Genomic DNA, 26,166 nt, shown 5'->3' with positions numbered 1-26,166 from the left:
ACGAGAGTTCCAATAAAACTTTCCATTTCCTCACAATTTGTATCATGCCATTCACGAATGCGGGCTTTGGGCAATGTTGCAGAGGCTTTGCACTGAGTCGCATACCTGTTGGTCTCTATCACCATCATGCTTATCAGTTCGTCAGTTAGAAACAGCTTGAAAAACTCGTAGGGACCTTTGTCGTAATATTCAGCATGTATTTCTTCTTTGACTCCAACATTTATTTCTGTGAAAGGAAACAATTTCAAATTTCGTCCGCTCACATCCTCCCACGTTAGTTCGTTAGTATTGTCACAGTGTTCATTTGCATTATCTTCGTCACTACCTTCTTCCATACACCTTTCAATCACATCGTTTATTGTGTCCAAAACACTGTCGGGTGTATCCCTGGATGTAGAAGGAATTGGCTCCTTTACAAACTTTAATTTTTTGGAAATTGGTTCATCATTAGAAGAATCATCAGAGCTTTCTGGGACAAATTCATCACCTGAATCTTCAAACGGTTCATTATCGTCTTCGTCTGAGAGACATTCCTGCCAAAGGCGATTCAGTTCCTCTTGTTCTTTTTCGTAATTCATTTTGTACAACACCAACAATTGAGATATAGTAAAAACTATGCAGGGGACGCAAACCGAATAAACCAACACTACCGTTGGACGCACAAGAATGAACAAGATTACTGCAGAGCGTTGCATTTCTGCAAGAATAAACAAGTTTTCATGTGCATCGGCTTATGATTCACATGGCCATTAGTGCAAATATGAACTATATGGGCCGCGTGAATCATATAATGCTTCTCACCTCAAAACAAAAGAAAAATTGTTTTTTTTATGAAAATATACTTTTATTTCAAGTCAAGGGATATATTGCTGGCGTATTTTAACATAGAAAACTTTCGGCCAGCAGGATCGAAATTTGTGTGACTATTACGGCAGTCAACGTGTTAACGCGGTCCCTTTGTATGGACAATAGATCGCTAGTGAAAAAAGCAGCCTTGCTTTGAAGAACTATAGCTATTACATCCAAAATCACCTCTGCGCTTATTTCGGAAAATTTTCGAAACGAAATCCCCAGAGGTTTTTCGGGAAAATTTTCATTCTTCATTGTTATGTACACAATGTCGTGCTGGTCAAACTCGCGACACGTATAATTCATTGGTTCTTGAATTACTTTCTGAAAAAAAAAATCATTACTCATCACAACTTAAAATAATTATATACTGATTTGTATATGCACTTCTACTTTCTAATTAAACTTACTTTGAGCAATCATATCGTATATTGCATTACGGATTTCGCTCTTTTGTGAGTCGTTCAATTCACAAATTGGCTTCTGACGTGTTTTATTTTTTTTTTTGGACTTTTTAGCGCCACATTCTTAAAATCTCTTGAAATTCTGCTTATAGAACTCAAACTTTCTCCCAAGAAATAAGAATCCAAAAGCAAGCATTTTTTATACCAACGTAATGTTTTGCGTTGGCAGGGGTATATTGATATACCTATATTGATCTTGACGGTCGATGCCACTCATATTTTCATTTTACCGACGTATCTTACGTCATACGAATCTTATTCTTCCATTTGCCATTTATTTCGTCATTGGCATATGTGGCAATTGTTTGCTCCGTTAGTAATTTTTTTCTAGCGCGGAATTTTTTCTACTTACGCGTAAAGTCTAGTTAAAATCATTGGCATAGGTTCAGCGAAACATAAAATTTACATAATGTTTAAATGTTAAAATGGTAATGCCAATGATGGCCACGTAGTGATGCGAATTTGACAGTATCTGGAACTGGTGGCGGCATCGACGCTTCCGTTGATCTTCGATACATTTCCAATTTATTTTAAGACCAGGAAACTCGCTAATTGACATGTCATCATCTTGCTCACACTTAGATCCACGAGATTGTTAACAGCAAAAATTCTTTAGTATCAGTGATTTATAAAATGGTATGAATGCTTTCCAAGGATTTCCATTTCGTACTCCCTATTGTCTTAAATGACCAAAAAAATTCTCTAACGGATCTTGATTAAAAACTCTTACTATGAAAGAGTTATAATCAAGTCATAACTGTAAGGCAAAATAGTGGAGTGAGGCTGAATGGACATCTCATCAGAGATGAGAACACATAAATTGTACTTAGGGCTTAGGGCATTATTAGCAGAAGTTTATACGTTTTTGGACCATGTTTCCAAATGGAAATGGCGCGGTACATTGAAATGAAATGAAATAAAATAAGTCGTTAAGTTGTTACAACCGCACAACACAAGCCTATCATTCTTATACAAGTCACTACCTGTTTTTACTTTTTTCTATTGTTTTCGAACAAAGATCTAATTTTTAATATTACGAGCAATGGCATTTTTACATCCGCGAAGTTGTGGGTGCGTTAAAACAGAATTGGATTTCAACACAAACCAGTATCGAGAGTGGGCAATGGATCGAAAAACAATTTATTTGTCTCCAATTTTTTTTCTCCTGTCTCGTTTCAAAATCGTAGAATATAAAAAGAAAATTATTATTTTTAACAAATTGTGATTCATAGTTGTTCGGTGAAACTTTGCACGGGTGCATCTACCAGTCATGTCTAATGTCTTTTTCCTCTTTACAAGTGTTGCAGAATTTTTTCCACACGTATGACTAATCTTTTTCTTGTTTTGAGGTGTAATTTCCGCATGACAGGTACTACAACGCTTTATACGATCGCAGGTCTTGGCGTTCTTGTGTTTATTTAAATAATTTTCACCTTTAAAACTCTGTTGCACATTTTAGACGTTAGTAAAATTGGATCATCGTTACATGGAGTAGACGTTAAACAGCATGGAGATTTAAATGGACAATTTTTATGACGTTCTTCTTGTGAATACTTTGTAAGGCAATACTCTCAGAAAAATCGCGTAGAGAATACCCCAGTTAAACTTAAAATTAAGTTATCGTGTTCGTCTTCCAACAAAAGATTAATTCGTGACTTATTGATATTATTATCACCTCTAAAATAAACCGATGTTCCGTCACGTTTATTGTAGACAACTTATTATATAAGCGTCTTTGAAATAGTCTTGAAACTGTTGTATTTCAGCGTGTCCACCACCATGCGTTACTCTATACCAAAAATTCTGTTTTTGGCAACACAAAACTCTTTAAAATTTACGCACTTACCATCTAGTGCAGAAAACCCTCTACCTACAAGCATATCAATAACATAATATATGCGGATAGTAATCGTTAACGAAAAAGCTCGCGTTGCTTTGGACAATCGCGCTAATAAAGCCCATCACTACGTCCGCGTTCAACTGCGAGAGTCTTCGAAAAGAAATTCCTATAGGCTTTTCCGGAAATTCCTCATTTTCAATGACCACTCCGATCATGTTGCTGGGTTGAAACCCGCGGGTGATGTAGTCAAGTAGTTCTTGAAATGCTTTCTGAAACAAACGTAAATGTTTTTTTTTAAATACCGTTTACGTATTCCGCAACAGTACAGGAATTTCGTACCCCAAAGGGGCATTTTCACAAACAAGTACTCTACTGTCTACTTTGCGGGCGTTACATCTGGAGCAAACCACCTTGGTCATTGTGTGGATATGTCCTATCCACATAGTAGACCTAGAGTTTTTTGTATAAGATCTGCAAAGAAATTTTCTTCTTAAATCGTACCTCGAATGGCATTTGCTTCTTATCAAGAATAATGCACTGATCTAGGAAAAGAAAAACTCATAAGAAAAAAAGAATAAATTACATTCTTTAACACTCACTATGGGCTTTCTCGCTCACACAGATAAATACAGGCTACGGCTCGATGATGGAACGTTAAAACAGAGGGGTGTCTGGAGGAGGGATATTAAACATTGATGACAGTGGTACAAGTTTGACAACTTTGACGTTGCGAAAAATCGCGATGTAAAGACAGCCGTTGTTGAACGTTATAATAGAACATTAAAGTCAAAAATGTTTAAATGCTTTGCTCCTGCAAATATTTGATGATGTCGATATGGATATATTTTCTACACCGTCATCATCATCATCGTCGTTGCCCTCGTCGACGACAGGATTTGATTCTGGTGGTGAAATTGGCATTGCTTTTTTCGAGTGAAATTGTCTACATTGTCTACATAGCCTGCATGGCTAGCAACAGATGTGACTGAACTGTATTAATACTGCGAGATGCACGCTCTATAAATGAGCGAAATTTATTATCCAAATTATTCTTGTTTTGAATATCCACATTATTTATGCATCCGTCCCCCTCAGCCTTGAGACCACCTTAGCCAACTTTATTTAGGTTTGGTTATTGAGATGGTCATCCACATTTATTTTACTTTTTTTTGTAAGAGAGGAGTGGCAGCGACGATTGTCTTAATTTTTATGAAATCCCTGTTTGATACTACGATCTCCATTTATTGTGAAATTCCTGTTGCGGCCAAGACTATAATTTTTTGGAGGAATTGTGGTGTCTCGGCCCGGCATTTTTAAGTATAATTCGTACAAAATTTGATTGTTTTGAAAGCTATTGATGATATGTAACGCAGTCCTATCATCTCGATCGCCATCACCCATAATTTCAAATAGCATACTTTCAATAAATGCGTCGTTGAATGGAAAGTTCAAAGAACTATCGTAAAAATTCGCTTAAACTTAAGAACGAATAATGCCACACTCAGATGCAATGGTTCATATACTTCTTCATTCACCGGTTTAAAATTTAACACTTTGTTTTTGCACACAAAAACGCTGTAGTTTGCTATATCACACAAAAACATGTCACAGCCCACATTTCTCACCAAAGGAATATACTCGCGTAATTTTTTGGCGAGTTCTCCAAATTCATCTTTGACAAACAGGGCATTACGACTTCATATTTTCGAAGAGGTTGCACACCGATGCTGAAAAATGATATGTGACGTCATGTGTCTACTACGTCTGTATAAATTAATCGCTTTGAGAACTGATAAAGAAACAAATAATAAGACCTACTGTAAAATTGATAACAAAATTTTTGAAATGAAATCACAAAACTGATTTTCCTTATTGGTTTTACTTTCTTTTTTTTAAAACGTAAATATAATTGTTGCATTTTCTGTTTCCAATGAAATTGATTTGTTTGGCGCTTCTTTACCAAATACTACATTGCTGAGTTTTTTCATGTATTTGAAGACAAACATTCTTATAAATCGATGAAAAAGTTTAGCTTTTAGTTCTTCGGAATGCATGCAAGCACTCCCGAAAATCAAAATAAACTGTAATTCGCAGGTGGCTTATTATCCTTTTAGAAAGAGAAGGATGTTATGATTGCAGACGGAACCACAATGACGAGTGATGACGATCTTAATAAGAATTGTAATCACTCCGACATTCGCGTATTGTCACCGTCTTTTTTTTACCATTATACTGTTTTTTCTCCACAAAACCATGATGCTGAATGTCTGGGACGCCGTCATGTATCAAGTTTAATCGACAGATTTCACAGTCAAGCGGTTTTGGCATGTTTTTGACTAGAAATCCGCCGATATAACCTATAACATTTTGGTCATAATGATTATTCTTAAACACAGTATCAGGACTGGTGGCTGCTTCCACGCTTCGACTGATCTTTGATACACTTCCGATTTATTTGAAGACTAGGAAACTCTAATTGAGATTACAAATGTCGTCATCTTGCTAATAATTAGATCCACGAGAATGATAGGAGTAAAAATTCTTCATCATCAGTGATTTATAAAATGGTACGAATGCTTTGTAAGAAGCATTTCTATCTTGTACTCCATATTGTCTTAATTGATCAAGATAATTCTCTTGATTAAAAACTTGCTAGGAAAGAGTTATAATCATATGGCAAAGTAGTGGAGGTGAGGCTGAGTGGATATCTCATCAGAGATGATAATACATAAATTGTACTTGGTGTCTCGTCATGGCGTGTCTTCAAATAATTTTCTGTACTCTTTGTTGGTATTCGCACTGACATACTTGGAGTGTCAATTTTCGAAATTTAAAGACGCGCTGCTGGTTTATTGCTCATGTGCCGCGGTCGCGTCACCCATACGTCAGAAATAGGGGTATGTGTAATGGCGGATGGCGTCCGGCAGTTGTTTTCAGTCAATTGTCAAATGTGTTGCAAGTTGACAGAAATTTTGCGACCGCAGAGCCTTGAAATGAAATGTGACATAAGGATAGGTTTATGTACGCCCAGTATGAAAACACGAGAGAGATATAGAAACGAAGACAGACTTATAGGTCTGTACTGCATTGAAACGGTATAGATAAACCGACTCAAATTTTCCCATTGTCATCGTCAGATCAAAATCAAAGTGGAAGCTTATTTAATTTGGATGTTAACAGTATAGGATATATCTCCATAAACATAATACTTTGAATGAGTCCTTGGAAACAGTAGGGGGTACTTTTCTTAATTTTCCAAGATGGTACAACGATGCGATTTACAGTAATAGATGTTAATTGGCCTGTTGAAATAGAAGTGTCCATAGCATCTGCAACAACATTTGAATTTGGATTTGGGAGTAATATCTGCGGCTCACTACATTATTTTTCACATAATTTGCCAGTTTTTCCTTTTGTGGGGCATTTAACTTCTATGACATTGTCCCTACTAATGTCATCGGGTGAAGCCTCAAACATGGGGTATTCAGATTTTAAGATAATACCTGATGGATTAATTTTAATATTGCGTTTTTTTGCAACCTGTAACATGTTTTCTAAATTTTGACATCGAATTGTGGCTTCTGTTCCATTAAACTTGACTGCCCCCATGATAGTCTACAAAAATGCAGTAAATATATATACATAAAAAATACAATTACAGTACTTATACCTCAGTAAGTACTCCTTCCAGAGTATGACGGCTTTCATAAATTTGTGAAGCAGTAATGCGTCCAAATCTCATCTTCCACAAGGAACAATTTGATTCGCCTCTATTTAACTTCTCAATTTGCTGACAATATTCATAATGTAATTTTTGTGTATGAGACATTTCATCAAAAATTAACGTACAATATCGATCCGCCTTGTTCAGTTCTAGAAAAGGGTAACTGAAAATATATGCAAGGACAAAGCAAAAGCTTTATCTTGATCAGTCCACCTACGCGCACTTGGTTTGCTGACGGCAATTCTTAATTGGGAATTAATGAATTCCTTTGTGACAAAATTTAAAGAATTATTATTAATTGATTCAAATTTTCCAGCCTTGTATAAGTTTTCCAAGATTTTTACTTTTTCCTTCTCCTTTTCCAAAAGTTTACTCAACTTAGATTTGATATTATGCAGTGTTCTGTACATAGCACGTTTTGTGGGAGTAAGTTCCTTCTTTGAAAGTCCAATTTAGACAAAATTCCATCTTTACCCGAATTATCTAAAAAGTTGAATTTGTTAAAATTTGGACGAACTTCATTATTAACACTCATTGAGTACCTGTGATATTGAAAACTAGCAAAATTAATTGTAATCTAATTCAACTGTTCTGCATCTTAATTGCTCATATCTCTGAACTCACACGTTAAGTATTGAGCAAAACGATCATACATGTCTGTGTGTTGCATTGCCGGAACCAATGAGTGCATTACATTGTCAACATCTAATGTGACTGCCAAAGGAGTGATGATGGAGTTTCTATGTTAAACTATACTACCAACTATACTACCAATTATATTAGGGTATTTATTTACAAATGTCTTTGGTATTCTTTCCATTAAAACTCCAATGTGGAAAAAATTTGTAGCTAGCGAGTCTCATATACAATAAATTAATCCAAATGAGGTTTTGTATGCATGAACCTTAAATTTCCGTTTTCTACGTATTACTCCACTGCTAAATATCATTACTTAAATTTTAAAGGACTTCTTTTTCCAGTAAGGTAAAAATTATAAATAATTTTCCTTATTTCTCCAATTTCTACCTCTAACAGCCCTAATTTTTTGGTAGGAACTTTACCTCTTTCTAAGATGACGAAAATGTAGCCCTCGGTGGTTTCAGCTTTTTCACCCTCCTTCACAATGCTTCGATAAACTTTATCTGAAATTCCTGTTGCGGCCAAGACTATAATTTTTTAGAGAAATTGTAGTGTCTCGGCCCGGCATATTTAAGTATATTTCGTACAAAATCTGATTATGGTTATTCATTTTGTGCCCGTCCGCACCACCAGTCGACCTTAATTTTTCTGTGCCGTTGCACCGCAGGCTAATCAAAGGACCGTTAAAGCGTGTCGTACACGGTACGAACACGGAAAGAAAAAAGAGTATTGCTTGATAACTATATATTAACAATCTGTTTTGGTCCAGGTCCGTACCACCCCGGTGCCGTCGAAGGGTGAGTGGTGGGGTAGTATCGCTGCTGAGTAGGGCTGTACTGCGCATTATCTGTCCAAATATGTTTGTATAATACTACAGAGGATACTTTTTAAGTTTATTACATAACTTAGTCTTTATGTGATTTTGGAAGCAGGTATTTCCACAGAAATACCGTAAGCAAAGCTCGCATTTTACATAATTTTCAGCAACATTGATAACGTACGGACATTTTTTTTGGCGATCCGTCCTCGACAACCGCGTCCGGAATAACTCGCAAAAATATGAAGTTGAAAAGGTACCTGTTAAACTCAATATAACATTGTAATGATCAGCCTCCATAATTAGATTGATACATTTTTTATTGGAACCTCTGGGGCCTTCGTAGTACACAGAAGTTCGATCGCGACTATTATATACTACAATTGTGTAATTTGACAAATACTGCTGAAACTCTTCAATCTGTATATTGTGCCCGATGTGGCCTCGAACATTTTTTCAAAGACTTTCGCTCATTATGGTTGTCGCAAAACTCTTTGGCAACAACTAAAGCGAAACCCAACCAAACACTACTCTCTTTATCTATTACATAAATACTGTTTTTTGTTAAACTAAATTCGTTAAAACTCGCAGTCTTCTCGTTTACAGCCGAAGGGCCATATTCAGCGGCTGGTTTAACGCGGTCCCTTTGCATGGCCAATAGATCGCTAGTGAAAAAAGCAGCCTTGCTTTGAAGAACTATGGCTATTACATCCAAAATCACCTCTGCGCTTATTTCGGAAAATTTTCGAAACGAAATCCCCAGAGGTTTTTCGGGAAAATTTTCATTCTTCATTGTTATGTCCACAATGTCGTGCTGGTCAAACTCGCGACAAGTATAATTCATTGGTTCTTGAATTACTTTCTGAAAAAAAAAATCATTACTCATCACAACTTAAAATAATTATATACTGATTTGTATATGCACTTCTACTTTCTAATTAAACTTACTTTGAGCAATCATATCGTATATTGCATTACGGATTTCGCTCTTTTGTGAGTCGTTCTATTCACAAATTGGCTTCTGACGTGTTTTGTTTTTTTTTTTTTTGGACTTTTTAGCGCCACATTCTTAAAATCTCTTGAAATTCTGCTTATAGAACTCAAACTTTCTCCCAAGAAATAAGAATCCAAAAGCAATAGTTGTATCCCATTTTTTGTACCAACGTAATGTTTTGCGTTGGCAGGGGTATATTGATATACCTATATTGATCTTGACGGTCGATGCCACTCATATTTTCTTTTTACCGACGTATCTTACGTCATACGAATCTTATTCTCCCATTTGCCAATTATTTCGTCATTGGCATATGTGGCAATTGTTTGCTCCGTTAGTAATTTTTTTCTAGCGCGGAATTGTTTCTACTCACGCGTAAAGTCTAATTAAAATTATTGGCATAGGTTCAGCGAAACATAAAATTTACATTATGTTTAAGTGTTAAAGTGGTAATGCCAATGATGGCCACGTACTGATGCGAATTCGACAGTATCTGGAACTGGTGGTGGGATCGACGCTTCCGTTGATCTTCGATACATTTCCAATTTATTTCAAGACCAGGAAACTCGCTAATTGACATGTCATCATGTTGCTCACACTTTGATCCACGAGATTGTTAACAGCAAAAATTCTTTAGTATCAGTGATTTATAAAATTGTATGAATGCTTTCCAAGGATTTCCATTTCGTATTCCTTATTGTCTTAAATGACCAAAAAAATTCTCTAAAGGATCTTGATTAAAAACTCTTACTAGGAAAGAGTTATAATCAAGTCATAACTGTAAGGCAAAATAGTGGAGGTGAGGCTGAATGGACATCTCATCAGAGATGAGAACACATAAATTGTACTTAGGGCTTAGGGCATTATTAGCGGAAGTTTATACGTCTTTGGACCATGTTTCCAAATGGAAATGGCGCGGTACATTGAAATGAAATCAAATAAAATAAATAGTTAAGTTGTTGCAACCGCACAACACAAACCTATCATTCTTATACAAGTCACTACCTGTTTTTACTTTTTTTCTTTTGTTTTCGAACAAAGATCTAATTTTTAATATTGCGAGCAATGGCATTTTTACATCCACGAAGTTGTGGGTGCGTTAAAACAGAATTGGATTTATTTGCTTTACCTTCAACACAAACCAGAATCGAGAGTGGGCAATGGATCGAAAAACAATTTATTTGTCACCAATTTTTTTTCTCCTGTCTCGTTTCAAAATCGTAGAATATAAAAAGAAAATTATTATTTTTAACAAATTGTGATTCATAGTTGTTCGGTGAAACTTTGCTTGCACGGGTGCATCTGGAAATCATGTCTAATGTCTTTTTCCTCTTTACGAGTGTTGCAGAATTTCTTTCCATACATGTGACTAATCTTTTTCTTGTTTTGCCCATTACTACATCCGCGTTCAACTGCGAGAGTCTTCGAAAAAAAATTCCTACAGGCTTGTCCGGAAATTCCTCATTTTCAATGACCACTCCGATCATGTTGCTGGGTTGAAACCCGCAGGTAGTCAAGTAGTTCTTGAAATGCTTTCTGAAACAAACGAAAATGTTTTTTTTTTAAATATCGTTTGCGTATTCCGCAACAGTACAGGAATTTCGTACCCCAAAGTGGTACATAGTGGACCTACAGTTTTTTGCATAAAATATGGATAGAAATTTTCTTCTTAGATCGTTCCTTGATGGACATTTGCTTCCTATCGAGAATAATATAAGGCACTGATCAAAAAAAGAAAAACTCATAAGAAAAAAAGAGTAAATTACATTCTTTAACACTCACTATGGGCTTTCTCGCTCACACAGATAAATACAGGCTACGGCTCGATGATGGAACGTTAAAACAGAGGGGTGTCTGGAGGAGGGATATTAAACATTGATGACAGTGGTACAAGTTTGACAACTTTGACGTTGCGAAAAATCGCGATGTAAAGACAGCCGTTGTTGAACGTTATAATAGAACATTAAAGTCAAAAATGTTTAAATGCTTTGCTCCTGCAAATATTTGATGATGTCGATATGGATATATTTTCTACACCGTCATCATCATCATCGTCGTTGCCCTCGTCGACGACAGGATTTGATTCTGGTGGTGAAATTGGCATTGCTTTTTTCGAGTGAAATTGTCTACATTGTCTACATAGCCTGCATGGCTAGCAACAGATGTGACTGAACTGTATTAATACTGCGAGATTCACGCTCTCTAAATGAGCGAAATTTATTATCCAAATTATTCTAGTTTTGAATATCCACATTATTTATGCATCCGTCCCTCTGAGTCTCGAGACCACCTTAGTCATTGGGTGTCCTATCTACATAGCAGTCCTAGGTCTTTGGTACAAAATCTGCAAAGAAATTTCGCCCCAAGTTTTTAATTGCGGTGTCCGGTGGTGAATCGGGGGATACAGCGTTTGGATTTCTGGATGTCGTAGCACGTGAAGTACCCGGAGTATTTGTATGGTATCTGAAACCAGAAATTTGCGTTGTATCTAAGCATAACGTACCGGGGATGGAATTGGCGGGCTTGTTTAGGGTGGATGTACTCGGTATTATGTCTAATAAGTCGTTGAATGTAGAATACTGAGAACCGTCCACGTTGTTAATACCCTCAGTTTGTGATTGCTCAGGCTCAGTTATATTGTAATGGTTTCTGATTCATCGTATTCTGTTTAACTGTCGTCAAACTACTGTAAACATATTGAGCAATTAAACTAAGCATTCTAAAATCCCCAAATTCGTCACACCTTTGGGGAACATCCACAAGGTCTCGAACAAAGTAATCGTGATCTTGAGGATTAATGTTGCATGTTACTTTACCGAGACTTTTGTACGAGAACTTCAAACAGTACTTGAAGTTGACTGAGTGTTAAAACATGAGCACAATATTCATATCAGCACAGTAAAAACGGCGCAGTGCCTGGTTTCAATATTTGTTCTCATTCACAAACTCCATATTTAGAAAATGATCCTCACAGATAACAAAATGTGAAGAAACTGTATTTTCCTTGATCCTGCAGATTTCCTTCCATCTTCTGCACATTTCTGGGTCCTTTGGGAACTAAAAATAGTGCTTGTTATAGAGGAGGTCATCTAATATATACCTTGTTGCAACCTGGAACTTCCCCAGCCGTGCAATGTTCATCGTTTGGCAGCCTTTTCTTTAGTAAAACGTCGATTATGAAGAAAAGGTGGCATATTAACATGAACCCCAAGTGGTACCACTCTTTATAAAAAAAAATGTTTCCCATGACCATATCTCCTGGTTTCAACTGTTTGAAATTTTTGAGGCTTCAAAAATTTTCAGTTCGAGACTGATATAATGGGCTAGCAAATACCACGACACCGTTTAGGGCAACACCATGTAAAAAACCTTTGTAGGTATTCACGTGTTTGTAGGTGCTATATATTTTTTTGAATTTTTTTTTTCAATTGGTTGGTAGTTTTTAATTTCCGTGCAATCCAATGTTATTCTGCAATTTGCAAGTGTTTGGCTTGGTTTCTTAATCATAGTATTTTTTAGTTGCTCGCATCCTTCTTTTGTTGCTTACCGTTTTTCACTAAGCAGTAAAATTGTTACTTGATGACTCTAAATAATTGTTTACATTTATCTAAATGGGAAATGTAGTCCTCTTATTTATTACTTGATAATAATAGTAACTGATGGAACTTGGACACAGATGATTTTTAAGTTCGACTAGGTTAAAGACATTTTCCAAAGTTCTAACCTCAAAGTTTTTTTTATATATTAACTTTATTTAGGTTTGGTTCTTGCGATGGTCATCCACATTTATTTTACTTTTTTTGAAAGAGAAAAGGCAGCAACGAGTGTCTTAATTAATTTTTATGATATCTCTTTTTGATACTAGAATCTCCATTTGGATCTATGGAGGTCGTTGATGTGTTTAAAAGCAATGCTTGTGTACAGACTGCAGTATATGAGAAATAGAAGCATGTACAACGTTCTGATTGAGCTATTCCTTATAGGGGACAGTAGTAGTTTTAGCTGCTGAAATATAGCTCAGTTTGTAACTTGCCACAAACTTAGATATCTTCGCCTATATTTTCGTCCTGAACATCTCCACGTTTTCCTTATGCATTTCAAAATACTCTTGGTACATACTACTGAGAGTATCGAGCTTTGGGATTTTTCTAAAGTTTTCTCTTGGTGGGTGGTTCAATGGTTTCTTCATTGTCTCTTTTGACAGTTTTTTTTTTTTAACTGAACCAGTTGACAGTAGTGTGAATAATTCACAAGAAATGACTTTGGCATTGTTTGCAAAATCTGATCACGTGATGGTCAAAACACATGGTTTTTCATTTTTTGAACAAGCCCACTCTTAAAACGTTCAAAAAATTCTGAAAGCTAATGAAAAAAACAGCTAGTGCACGGTATGATAAGCCCATCTTCAGCAGTGCACTAACAATAAATTAAATACTGTTAGTGAAACACCGCAGAGGCTAATCAAAATCGTCGTCCTTATTGGTCCGAACATGTTGAGCTACATTTACCACAAACGCATCGTAATCGGGCCAGTCAGTTTTGACCTAATTCTGTTGCCTTAATATGTTTATAATAAATACTCTTAACAGCTAAAATTTTATTAATTGCATGTGCCGGAATAAAGTATGAATGGCCAGTTGTCCGGAAAACCGGCTCAAACAACACCATTTTATTCCGACACAACATAACACTATAATTCTTTAATGTACACAAACTTCGACGAACCAGCACTTGATCGCAGAGCTCGGCCACCTTCCTCTTCATTTTGTTTGAAAACTCGATGAGTGTGAAGTCTTCAAACACTATCCTTGTACCGCTGTAGAGTCTGCAAACAACTTCTCCCATCGGCATCTTGAACCCCACAGTTACCGAAGAACCACCACCATCAGAAGGTGACAGCTGAAACGTGTTAGGGCACAGGAGCTGACCCCTTTCACGGGGTATGTGCCGATTTTCTTCTCTTTGCCGTTCTTCGGCAACGGAGTTCTTTTGGTAGGTTTCAAAAGCATCGTTGAAAAGCGCGTCTTTATTTTCCTCCTCCTCCAGCTGGCTCGGTTCCTCCACCACCAGATCCTTGACGACTCTGTCGACAGCCTCAGACACCTTGGTCCCCCCCACGCTTTCGATAAAATTTTCAATCATTGCTGCAATATGGAGCCCTGCGGCGGATGGTGTTCCTACTGGCACCACTCCCCAACAAAATGTTGTCCAAAACTCTAATTTTAGACGGCCGGGGATTGGTATGCACATTCACCGAAAGTCCTTTTTTCGGCAACCATTTTTCTAATTATAACAAACTACATACAAAATAACAACTATAACGTACCTAAATAAATAGAAGATAAAATAGCAAACTGCTGGTGAGTAGGTGAAGTTTTGGTGTGTACACTTCAAGAAGGCACAAATGAATAACGAATTGTTTTTACCCCCAGGTACTTAAAGTACTTGAAGTACTACTTCAAGTAATTGTACTTCAAGTATTGAATAGCTCTGGATGTCTGTTTTGATTGCGAAGCTGCCATCCTAAGCAATTCAGTATTTTCGCAATTTATCTTACCTTTCGCCATTGTGGGGGTTTTGTGCCGTTTTAAATGAAAATTTCTTTGAGAATTTTCTACCTAATACCGTAATTTCTTATGTTCTTCCATATAAAGGAAATTAACCACACCTTCTTATCTCGAGTATAATCGGAATAGCTAGGTCATACACAGGACGTTCGTTAAAAGTTAACTGACCGATATTATTTTCAGTTATACTCGACTTGTTTCTGCGTCTTCGTTTGTGCACCACAATTCCACGTACAATTGAATTAACTGATTTTTATAAATTAAACTTTTTAAAAGTTTGAACTTCACTACGTTTTTCAACGTCTAATTCCGATTTAGTGTTGCCCCTAGCTTCTTGCTCTATAGAATTATCAAAAGCTAAGTGGGCATTCTTACAACATTTCTTTTTTCAGGCATGCACGAAACAGCTGTATCGCTTTCGCGAAACCCAAATTTTTTGATGGTACGTTTTAATTCAAAAAATCATAGTGTCAAACGGTCACTGGGAAACATTAAACATCTCACGTATCGCTCTTTGTGGCTAATGAATAAATGACTAGCGCTCGGTTCAGAAGCCAAATTTTGTTTGCAAGTGTCACTATCCGTAATACCATTTTTTTTAAGATATCCAGCAACATGTGCACTTGCCCGATTCTGTTCGTTTAACACCAACGCACTTATATTATCCAATTCAAAGTATCAGAACAATGTTCAATCAAATACTGGGTTAAGTTACCTAAAGATGCGCAATGGTCGTCGTGATAGTTACTACCTCTAGAGATAGGTGATCTGAAATTATTGAGCACTACATTGTTTCAAGCGACCACAAACTGGGAACATGTTGGATTTTTGTGGCAAATCCCTTTATTGACAAAACAAATTCTCTATTGGGTCCTGATTTAAGTTCCTCAATAATAGGTACTTTCAGCCCAACTCTTTTAAATTTTGGCACAAGAATTTAATTGATTCGATGGTAGTTTGCTATCCTTCAGGAAATTTAAACTTTGGTGAAGTTCACGAGTTTTTAAATTCCTGTTTTTCCAATCTCTCATTTGAGGTAAAGCCTCTGACCAAATAGACAAATGTAATTGTTTAATGACTTCAACAATGATCTGTTTCAGACTAGGTGTTTTAATCGCATCTCTGGTAGGGTCATATGCGACAACTTGTTTGTATTTTTTTTAATCCCCCTTACCATAAAAACGAGAGCATGGTTAGCCGAACTATCATTTCGTCCTAAATGTCTTAAGATCTTCGAATTCACGTATTCTTTGTTTACAAGGGTCATAATGAAACCCTGGACAAAGAGATATTTCATCAAACATTAAAGAACAACAACGATCAAGCGTGTTCATACTTTCCACTTGTTCTTTTAAAACCTGGCTAAATCATTCCACATTCAAATAACACTTCTGACAAAGGATCTTTTAAAGTTCTAACAGACGGTAACCTAAAATAATGCTGCAAATATCTAGATAGGCGAGGACTTCTTTTATACATCGACAATGCAAAAACTTTATCATTACTTGTCCATCGCCTCCCTTTTGGCTTTGTTTAACTAGTTTTCAATTGTGCATTAATAAAATCAACTATTACTTCGTTTAGGCAGTTGTTACGGAGGCATTTGATAAGGTTAGGAGGATCAAACATGCAAAAGATGCGTTTGTCTTTATAAAGGAAGAGGCGTTGGGACTCCGTTGTCCCCATACTTTTAAACGTCTTGACGTTAGTAGTATCCAGGTCTCAAATGCCGGTTACGACATTCAGACAATGATTACTACAAGTGTCAAAAACGTCATACAGTGTCAGTTTCAACCTATCCGAAGAAGTAGGACCATGCGAAAAATAGAAAACCAAAGGTTGCCCTCCCGACACCTTGGACCATAAACACCCGGGCATGGTTTGCAGTCTTTACAGATCTACCACGGTGTCCTAGGTTTTTAAATCCGACAAAACAGTCGCTGTTTGGATTGTATTCTAAATGTTCCAGAATACTGGGAAAAGGAAAAGAAGGGCAGTTATGTGGTTTTACATTGTTTTAATTTATGATCGTTTTCCGTGTCAAGTGAATTTTTGGGCTCGACGTTTCACACACTTTCGTAATATATCTTCAAAAGCAGGGTTGGGAAGATTAGAAGGAAGGCAACGGAGCACGGCGCTCTTGCAAATTCTGCCAAAATTTGAGGCTGTCAAATTCTTTCATGTTGTCATTTAATATTTTCATTCAGATTCCTTGTTTCAGTTTCTATATTGTGTATATTTGCTCGTAAACTGTCAAAAAATATTTGTTTATTCTGCACCGTCCATATCTAGTACTATATTTTGCCTGCCATAATCAAGATCGGGTCCGGAATTTTTTGTTTTTCTCCTACTTCGGGCGATGTTGTGGGCATTTTTTTTTTTGTAAATTGACCTGGGTTTTTACCACATACTTTTATTATTATATTTTTATTTCTGTACAACTAACTCACTTCGATTGCTATATGACGCAACTGCAACTTCACAGCTTGCAGTGTATGAATCTCTTTGTATAAAATTACACCTTTTACCGCCAACAAATTTAACAACAACCGAATTGTAACGTTCCTCGTGATTGTTATTAACATTGTATATTGAACTATCTACTATCACTTTCTGAGTTAGAAGGTCGCACAGTTTAAAATCTCTAATGTAATTAATATCGTTTTCACGATATTCTTATCTAGCAGTGGTATTTTGGCAATTATGATGTTGACCTAATACATGAAAAATACAATTTTCTAAATCAAGGTTCACACCATTCTTCTTTCCTATAGTAGTAGCTGATGCTCGTTTTTTAATAGCTCTGTAAACGGAAATTTGTAATCTAGATAAATTGTTTTGCAAAATTTTTCTAATGGTGATAGGTACTGTCTTTAATACCACCAGTGTTATTTTCTTCACCATCATGTACAATAGGCAGATGCTCTTCATCATCCCCTTCAAAAACTTCTTCGTTTTGTTCACAGGCAATGTTATGTACAATGGCACATGCCACCACAATTCTCTGTGCTAAATTCAGCTGAGACCTTATGCCCACCTTAACACAGGAAATCTACGTTTCCAGATTCCAAATGTTCTCTCCACAACATAGTTAAGATATCTTCGAGATAGATATCCACTACAACTAAAAAATTATTATATTATCGACTAATAGTAACCTAGAAAACCCGTTTTTCTATTTGAATGACCCAATTCTAAAACTAAACCAGGTGGTTTAGTGGAAGCAACACACAACCTCTTTTTTTTGACTTACATAATCTGAGTCAAGAAAATGGTCTTCGTAGGTGTCGGCTTTCTTCGACATCGTGATCTTGGCGAGGACGAGGGGCAGTTGGCGGTCCCGGCGGTTCATCCGGTTGACCTGTATCGGTTGGAAACCCCGGTGCTCCAAGTCTTCGAGGACTTCTTGGCTGGCGATGGCATGAATTATGACCCTCAGGGTTTTTTTCTTCCGGCAGGATCACAGACTACCCCCTCCAGACTGCCAAGTCCCGTGTAAAAATTTAAACTAGTAGAAGGTAACAAATATAGAGGGCCAGACGAAAGATAGTAGGGGAAACTGTGGGAAATTTCAAATTTTGTTGAGTAGGCGCCTTTGGCGGGAGATTCAAAGTCATTCTCAAAATATTGTAAAAACATATTTTGTATATCATAACTTCGTAATTAAATTATTTTACTAACGTATAATGCAATATTATTATACGTTAATAAAATAATTTAATTAAGAAGTTATGATGATACAAAATATGTTTTTACTACTTAAAAAAAAGTAATAAAAACACACGTAATTTTTGTCATTAGTAAATTTAATAGCAGACATATAATGGTATCTAACAGCAGTGGTATTGTTGATATAATTATTATACAATAGCTTAACAATATGATTAAAATGAGATGACATACAAATTATTATAAATAAGGAATCTTCTAATTCTCTTGCTTTATATTAAATAAAAATTATTGAAACTGCGAGGATATCACAATAATTTTTATTTAATAATAAAACAGAAACTAGAAATCAAAATTTTTATTTAAGTATGGATCTCAATTTCTTTTCGCGTGGAGTACACCTTTTCCACGAGAAATTGAGATCACATTTCTTAAACAAAGATCTACTAATCGATGGTGCTTTGGACTCGTTAGTAGACAAAATCGTCGCATTTTGACGAAAATTAATAGAAGAACAAGAAGAAGTAGGCGTTTCATGCAAAGAAGTGAGCATAGAAGTATCATACATCAGAGAAGCACTTCCTTTTGATGTCGATGGAACAGGATGAGTGGAGGGAACTTTAATTGGTGTTGAAAAATGTATGTCTTCATCTGTAACCTGAAACAAAGATCAATTAATAATTATTGCATACAAAGACATTATAAGTTTGTACCATTAACGGTTCGACCGGAAGAACTGGGGGTGTCACAGTTGGTGGCTGCAGCACATTCTCTTCAATGATCTAAAAAACATGAATATTTAATACAAAAAACAAAACGAAGCAAATTTCACACAATAGTTATTTTCTTTTCTTTAATAATTAGTACCTCAGTCTCGGAAGTTTGGATGTATTGCGAAGGTACTGCATTTCGATTTAAAGTTGCTGACCAATTGTTAGCGTAAAAATTTGCGGAAAAGTATTCACTGCAAATTCTCCAGTGTGCTTTCACTTTTTTTCTATATTCTCAATTTTTAGTGCTTCTCCCCATTCACGTAATCTAAAAATTAAAATGATTTTGCTTTAAATTTTTCTTTTTTTTTTCTTACTTATAATTTTTAAATTAAATATACTTCAATGTTTGTAAACTCACCTAGCAAGCGATCGAGGAAAACAATGCAGTGCCTTCGCATTTTCTGTGTTGTTGCCACAAATAATACAATATCTACAACAATAATACATTATTTGTTTTATTTAAATTTGCAATAAAAAGCTAAAATTTTTTACCTTCTCGTCATGGCGTCCCTTCAAATAATTTTCGGTAGGTATTTACTTCTTGTTGGTGTTCGACACGTATTCGCACTCACACACTTAAATTTTTCAAATTCAAAATCGCGCAAATTTATTACCGTTATTGCTCATGTGCCGCAGCGCGTCACACCTGTGCGTGCGTCACACATACGTCAGAACATCGTTAGAAGTAGGGGTATCTGTAATGGCGGATGGCGTCCGGCAGTTGTTTTCTTTCAATTTTCAAATGTGTTACAAGTTGACAGAAATTTTGCGACTGCAGAGCCATCTGCCTTGAGATTTAGTTGTAGCATAAGGATAGGTTTATGTACGCCCAATATGATAACACGAGAGAGATATAGAAACGAAGACAGACTTATGGGTCTATAAGTGTATTGAAGTGGTATAGATAAACCGGCTCAAATTTTCCCACTCAACTTGGCAGGCCCTGGGCAGGATGAAGGTGTGGTATAGCACCTTCAAGTTGTCCGTTAGTCTGGTTAGCCCTCGGAAGTCGTCGACTTCGATGGGCTCAATACGGATTCTTTCCGGAGTGCTTTTCCCTTTGGTGTACCGGATGGTTCATCCACCGTGAGATCTCTAATCATCTCAAAAATTTGTTCTCTCTTTCTTTCACAGATTTCATCAAGTGAAAGAACTCCAAATCTCCAAATCGAGTTTTTAGCTTGTTTGTTTTTAACATCTAACAAAACTTTATGTCCAATTCGCAAGTTTTTGTTTTTTTCCAATTTCAATGGCATCTTCAATGTATTTTTAGCTACAGTTTTCGTTATTTATACAGAAGCCGCTGTCGATAAAGTGGTTTCGTATCAATTTCAATAAATGTGGGACATCGGCAAATGCAAATACCAATTTGCTCTCATCACTTGGGTGTTTTTAACATATCAATGCTCAGTTCTCTCCACAAACCTAAATTCTACGATCCCATATAACAAACGACTGCAACAACTGTATGTTTCCTTCTACCATGGTTCGTAGCCCAAAATAACAAATCTTGCTTAAATCTGGTCCTTCGTCTCAATCGAAAGAATGAAACTTCTGGATTGGTTTCTCCTTTAACAATGTTCTTTTTCAAATATACAATATAGCAATTTGATACGTACTTGACTTAACCTACGGAAATCTTGACTAAAAACTAGACTTAGAGGATGTACACTTTTCGAAACTGTATTTTTCTGGAAAATTTTCATGGGATATATTTTCACACCGAAAACGTATCCAATGGCGACATTTTTCGCATAAAACGGCTGAACTGCGATGGCACAACTTGTGTTTAAGTAACACACTATGTATTTTTATCCCACTATTTTTGTATAACAGTAGCTAAAAAGCTTATTGTGTCACCGCCGACACTCTTCTGATTAGAGATGTGGTATTTAGCATGTGATGGTTTATTTTCTGCCACATGTTTTAATTTCCTCCGATCGACCTCATGCTCCTCTCGACCTAAAATGATTAAAATTAATCGTCCCCCACAATATTTGTGCGCTTTAGAATGGAGCTATCAGCTTCTTCAAAGAGCGGTAGTCCATAGGGCTCCTATCGTCAATGGCCTTAGCCTCCAACAAGTGCTCCTCAATTAAAACTGGGACTTGGATGGGGTGTTTAAGGAAATTGTTACGGAGGCACTTAATAAGGTGAGGAGGATCGAACATGCAAAAGATGCACGAAGAAAGGTTGGGATTCCGTTGCAACGTCTTAAATGCGAGTTAACCACATTCAGACCATGGTTACTACAAAAACTTATCTGAAGAAACAGGGCCATGTGAAAAATAGAAAGCCAGAGGTTGTTTCCATTTACCTCCAACACCTGGTCTTTGCAGACCTGCCATGGCGTCCTAAGTTCTCCAATCCCACAAAACAGTCACCACTTCAGTCGTACTCTTAAATGTTCGAGAATACATTTCGTCGAACATTAGAGAACAAAATGAATCTTTTGGGGGACAGCTCGCGAGAACTAATTGCAGGTGTTGGAATAAATTAAGATTAATCCCCGGCTTTAATGGAAAATGCGAAAGAAGGGCAGTCAGGGTACTGCGATTACGTAAAGCAAGAAAGCGGCGCATAAGAGCATAACAACTAGGGCTACGTTTGAACAAAAGAAGAGCGATGAGTTTGTCCTCCGCAGACCAGCGAACTTGGGCAACAACGGGAGGTAAACCTTCAAAAAGATTATTGATCAGTGAATTTTTATCCATATCTTTAATTTGACGTACTTGTCACAATTGTTTTCCACGTTGTTTGCATAATTTTTTAACTGCCTGAAGCTGCTTTTCTGTTGGTTTAAGTATAGATCTCAATTTCTTTTCGCTTCGACTACACCTTTTCCACGAGAAATTGAGATGACCTTTCTTAAGACAGGTTCTCTGTTTAAACAGGGATCTACTAATCGATGGTGCCTTGGACTACGCTGGGGAGAGAAGAGGTGCCCTTCCGCATTTTTTAACAGTGATTGGCTTATCGTATGTAATACCTTTAATAATATAATTTGTCGTAAACGTAGTTTTATTGGGCTCGGGTTGAAACCCACTTCGTGAGGTAACAATACAGTAGCATTTATTTGAAATCCTGTAAGTAGGTTACAACTATAAAATTCGAAACTGCATTTCTCCATTATATAACCCTCTGCTAATTGCACAATAACCATATACTTCTGTATACTGTGACTTACTATTTGCCCATATGGCACGATCACAAGTCTTTTGCCCCCAGAACGTAAAAATTACAAAATCATTTCCAATCCTCTCAATGACTACAGTCCCATTATATGTTTTATTGCACATTGCACTAACCACATAAGTTACTTTGGCATCCCCAATTGTACATTGGTCAGTCATTTTCTTTTTCAATCTTCCTCTTTGTATTAAGCGAATTTCTATTAATGCACAGTGCCTGGGTTAATATTAATTTTCTCATTGGTTTTCCGCAATGTGCGGATAGTGGTAAGGAAAAATGTAGTTCTTAAAAACCGACATGCCATAGGAGATAAAAAAATATTGTAATGGCAAATTGCTTATATTCCTGAGAGAACCTCAGTTGTTTCTTCGTTTTCCAATGAAGTTTAACTTGTGTCTTAACCAATGCCGCTAAATTTTGCGGTAAAAGTTTATCATGCAAGCTATTAAACTGTGTAGTTTCTTCTTCAGAGTCTGAATTTGTGCGACTTTTTTTTTGGCTTGCCTTAGCTGCTTCCGAAGCGCTTGTTTCCTTGGTATAGTAAAATACTCAATAGTTTACAAATCTATAAGATTTCCGAATCGCTGCAAGCAGAGGTTAAAGAAGATATTCTTTTTGAAGTTCTTTGTAGCTGTGCCTGCAAAAGCTGCTTTTTCACCTGCCTGACACATTTTTGGTGAGTAAATTTTTCGGTTTCTTCTTCCAACTGTTTCTGCGAAAGAATTGACTGAACGTTTTTAAACTTATTTTTTACTTGGGACAAATCCTCGTATGATTTCGTCAGATTTACTGACGTACTAAGAGCAGGGCGTCTTCGATCGACGAATTTGCACCACGGTTTTTAAATTTATTATTGACAATGGTAAGCCCTGCAACTGAGCAGCAGGTTTTATATCTCCGGGACCACCACTTGTCCGTCTTCTATTATAATTTTCTTGGGCGTCTATTTTTGATTATCATAAAAACTTAACCAGGAATGGCGATTGAGCATTAAATTTCTAGGTAATGACTGCCCACGTTTGGTCCTTTTCGACCTTCGAAGAACCGTCGAACGATATGTCGGTATTTGTGCACTAATTGTGACACTAACCTTTTTCCCTCGCCGGTAAAATTTAGTGCACGAATGCAAACACGTTACGAAACGAAAACAAACTCAGTGATGACAGTTGATGCAGGTTCTACTGCTCATGCGTCAAAGGCCGCGCATGTACACAAAGTTTAAGTTCCCAAACTACCAGTCTTTTGGGGTTAAAGTTAACTGTACTAACTATAACTATACCTTTCTGAAACCAATTTTCTTTCCTGCTCATTTTGAGGAAAATGGATCCACATGTTCAGTAGCCGGTTTTATACCTAGGCCGCACGCCCTGGACACGGAATAGATCGTTGATTCCTCTCGGGACACCTCGATCACAACCATGTCCAGGTTCTTTTGGCTCTTCCGCATGTGGTTTACCCGCACCGGATGGTAGCCCTGAGTTTCGAGTTCAACCTTCACGTCTTCGGTGGGGATGTTTCGATCGACCCCTTTCAGGACTACTTTTAAGCCCTTCTCGCTCTTCGAGGCGAAGGAGTGATAAGAAAGTTTGGCTTCATCGAAAGCCGCCGTCAGTGCGCGGAAGTGGGCATTATTCGGATGCCATCCTTAGTCGTTTTCGCCTGCTTGAAGCGATGTTTTTTGCTTTTAACAACTGTTGTTGCACTCGTGAGTGCGGAGAATCTCCGACTTTGCAGTGGGTGTCGCAGTTTTCCCTCCAGCTTTCCCCTTCAGCCGCGTTTCCTCACCGCTGGTTTCGCCGTCGGTCGACTCTGATTCTGACGTTGAGTGCTTCGGTCGCTTGCGAAACTTACGTCGCTCGACCTTTTTAACGCCCTCCATCTTCATCCGAGTCTGACGGCAGGCGTGGGAGAGTGTCAGAAACCTGTGGTTCGCCCTCGACGACTTCCACCTCCATTTCTGGAGTTTCCGTCGCCTCGCCCTCCGCCTCCTCGGCCGGTGGGGTCACTGGGACCGGCAGTCTGGAAGTGTCGGAACATTTCATGTGTTGCTGCGGTTCCGGTTTCACAACAAGGCTGCAACTCTGGACACGGAATAAATTTTTGATTCCCCTCGGGGAACAACGACCACAACCATATCCGGGTTCTTTTGGCTTTTCCGCATGCAGTTTACCCGCACCGAATGGTAGCCCTGAGATTCCAGGTCAACTTTCACATCCTCGACGCCTCTCAGAACTACCTTGAAGCCCTTTTCGCTTTTTAGTGCGCGTAAGTGATCCCGGACATGGGCATTATTGGGATGCCGCCCCGAGTCGTTTTCGCCTGTTTGTAGGCGATGCTTTTGACTTTTAATAAAGCCGAGACTTGGATCCAACTATTGTTCCACTCATGGGTACGGAGAATCACCGGCAGGATCTCCGTCTTAGTAGAGGGGTTCTCGGTTTTCCCCCGGCTTTCGCCTTGGATCGTCCTTGCTGTCCGCTGGTGTCGCTGTCGGTCATCGATTCCGAATCAGATGTAGCGACTTTCGGCCTTCACCTTAGTGAAGCCCACTTCGTCGTCCTCGGGAGTCGGACGGCAGGCGTGGTACAACGTCGTTAACTTGCGGTACAGTCGAGGCCATTAATAATGACCGCCTCCCGGTCCTAGCAATGGACTGCCGAAAGTATCCGAGCGGTTTGAGAAAGGCAAGTTGGTTTACAACTGCAAACACAGACCTGCATTTATCAAAATTCAGCTTTCTCCAAGGGCTCTGGTAATTTCGGCAGTCCATAGCTAGCACCATGGCCACGGGAGGCGGTCATTATTAAAGGCCTCGACTGTACGCCTTCGACGATTTCCATCTTCATTTCTGGAGTTTCCATCGCCTCGCCCTCCGCCTCCTCGGCCGGTGGGGTCACTGGGACCGGCAGTCTGGAAGTGTCGGAACATTTCATGTGTTGCAACTCTGGACACGGAATAGATTTTTGATTCCCCTCGGGGAACAACGACCACAACCATATCCGGGTTCTTTTGGCTTTTCCGCATGCAGTTTACCCGCACCGAATGGTAGCCCTGAGATTCCAGGTCAACTTTCACATCCTCGACGCCTCTCAGAACTACCTTGAAGCCCTTTTCGCTTTTTAGTGCGCGTAAGTAATTCCGGACATGGGCATTATTGGGATGCCGCCCCGAGTCGTTTTCGCCTGTTCGTAGGCGATGTTTTTGACTTTTAATTAAGCCGGGACTTGGATCCAACTATTGTTCCACTCATGGGTACGGAGAATCACCGGCAGGATCTCCGTCTTAGTGGAGGGGTTCTCAGTTTTCCCCCGGCTTTCGCCTTGGATCGTTCTTGCTCTCCGCTGGTGTCGCTGTCGGTCATCGATTCCGAATCAGATGTCGCGAGTTTCGGCCTTCACCTTAGTGAAGCCCACTTCGTCGTCCTCGGGAGTCGGACGCCAGGTGTGGTACAACGTCGTGAACTTCCGACGTTTTCCATCTTCATTTCTGGAGTTTCCATCGCCTCGCCCTATGGCTCCTCCACCGGTGAGGTCTCACTCGGACCTCGATGGTTTCGGCGGCGGGTGACTCGGCCCCCTTCGGTTCTGGCTATTCACCAGCCGGTTTGGGCGTTTTGTCCTTTTTTGCTTTTTTACGAG

The 26,166-nt window shown here is 38.0% G+C and overlaps 2 long non-coding RNA genes across 4 annotated transcripts in view; one reads left to right on the top strand and one right to left on the bottom strand.

The window, feature by feature from the left end:
* The window catches only part of LOC135137932 (uncharacterized), a 138,240-nt gene that overhangs the window by 28,861 nt on the left and 83,213 nt on the right, over positions 1 to 26,166 (top strand). The gene's annotated exons all lie outside the window — the stretch shown is intronic.
* Positions 19,018 to 19,810, bottom strand: LOC135138964 (uncharacterized). The gene is made up of 4 exons (XR_010282089.1): positions 19,695 to 19,810; positions 19,431 to 19,601; positions 19,277 to 19,345; positions 19,018 to 19,221 (listed from the first exon to the last, which is right to left on the bottom strand). It is a non-coding gene; the product is annotated as an uncharacterized LOC135138964 (long non-coding RNA).

The sequence above is a fragment of the Zophobas morio genome, unplaced genomic scaffold, assembly GCF_036711695.1.
Source record: "Zophobas morio isolate AGI-343-1 ecotype UQ-CSIRO unplaced genomic scaffold, CSIRO_AGI_Zmor_V1 ptg000030l, whole genome shotgun sequence".
In the NCBI taxonomy this organism is placed as follows: domain Eukaryota; kingdom Metazoa; phylum Arthropoda; class Insecta; order Coleoptera; family Tenebrionidae; genus Zophobas; species Zophobas morio.
This window is presented reverse-complemented; position numbering and strand designations above follow the sequence as displayed.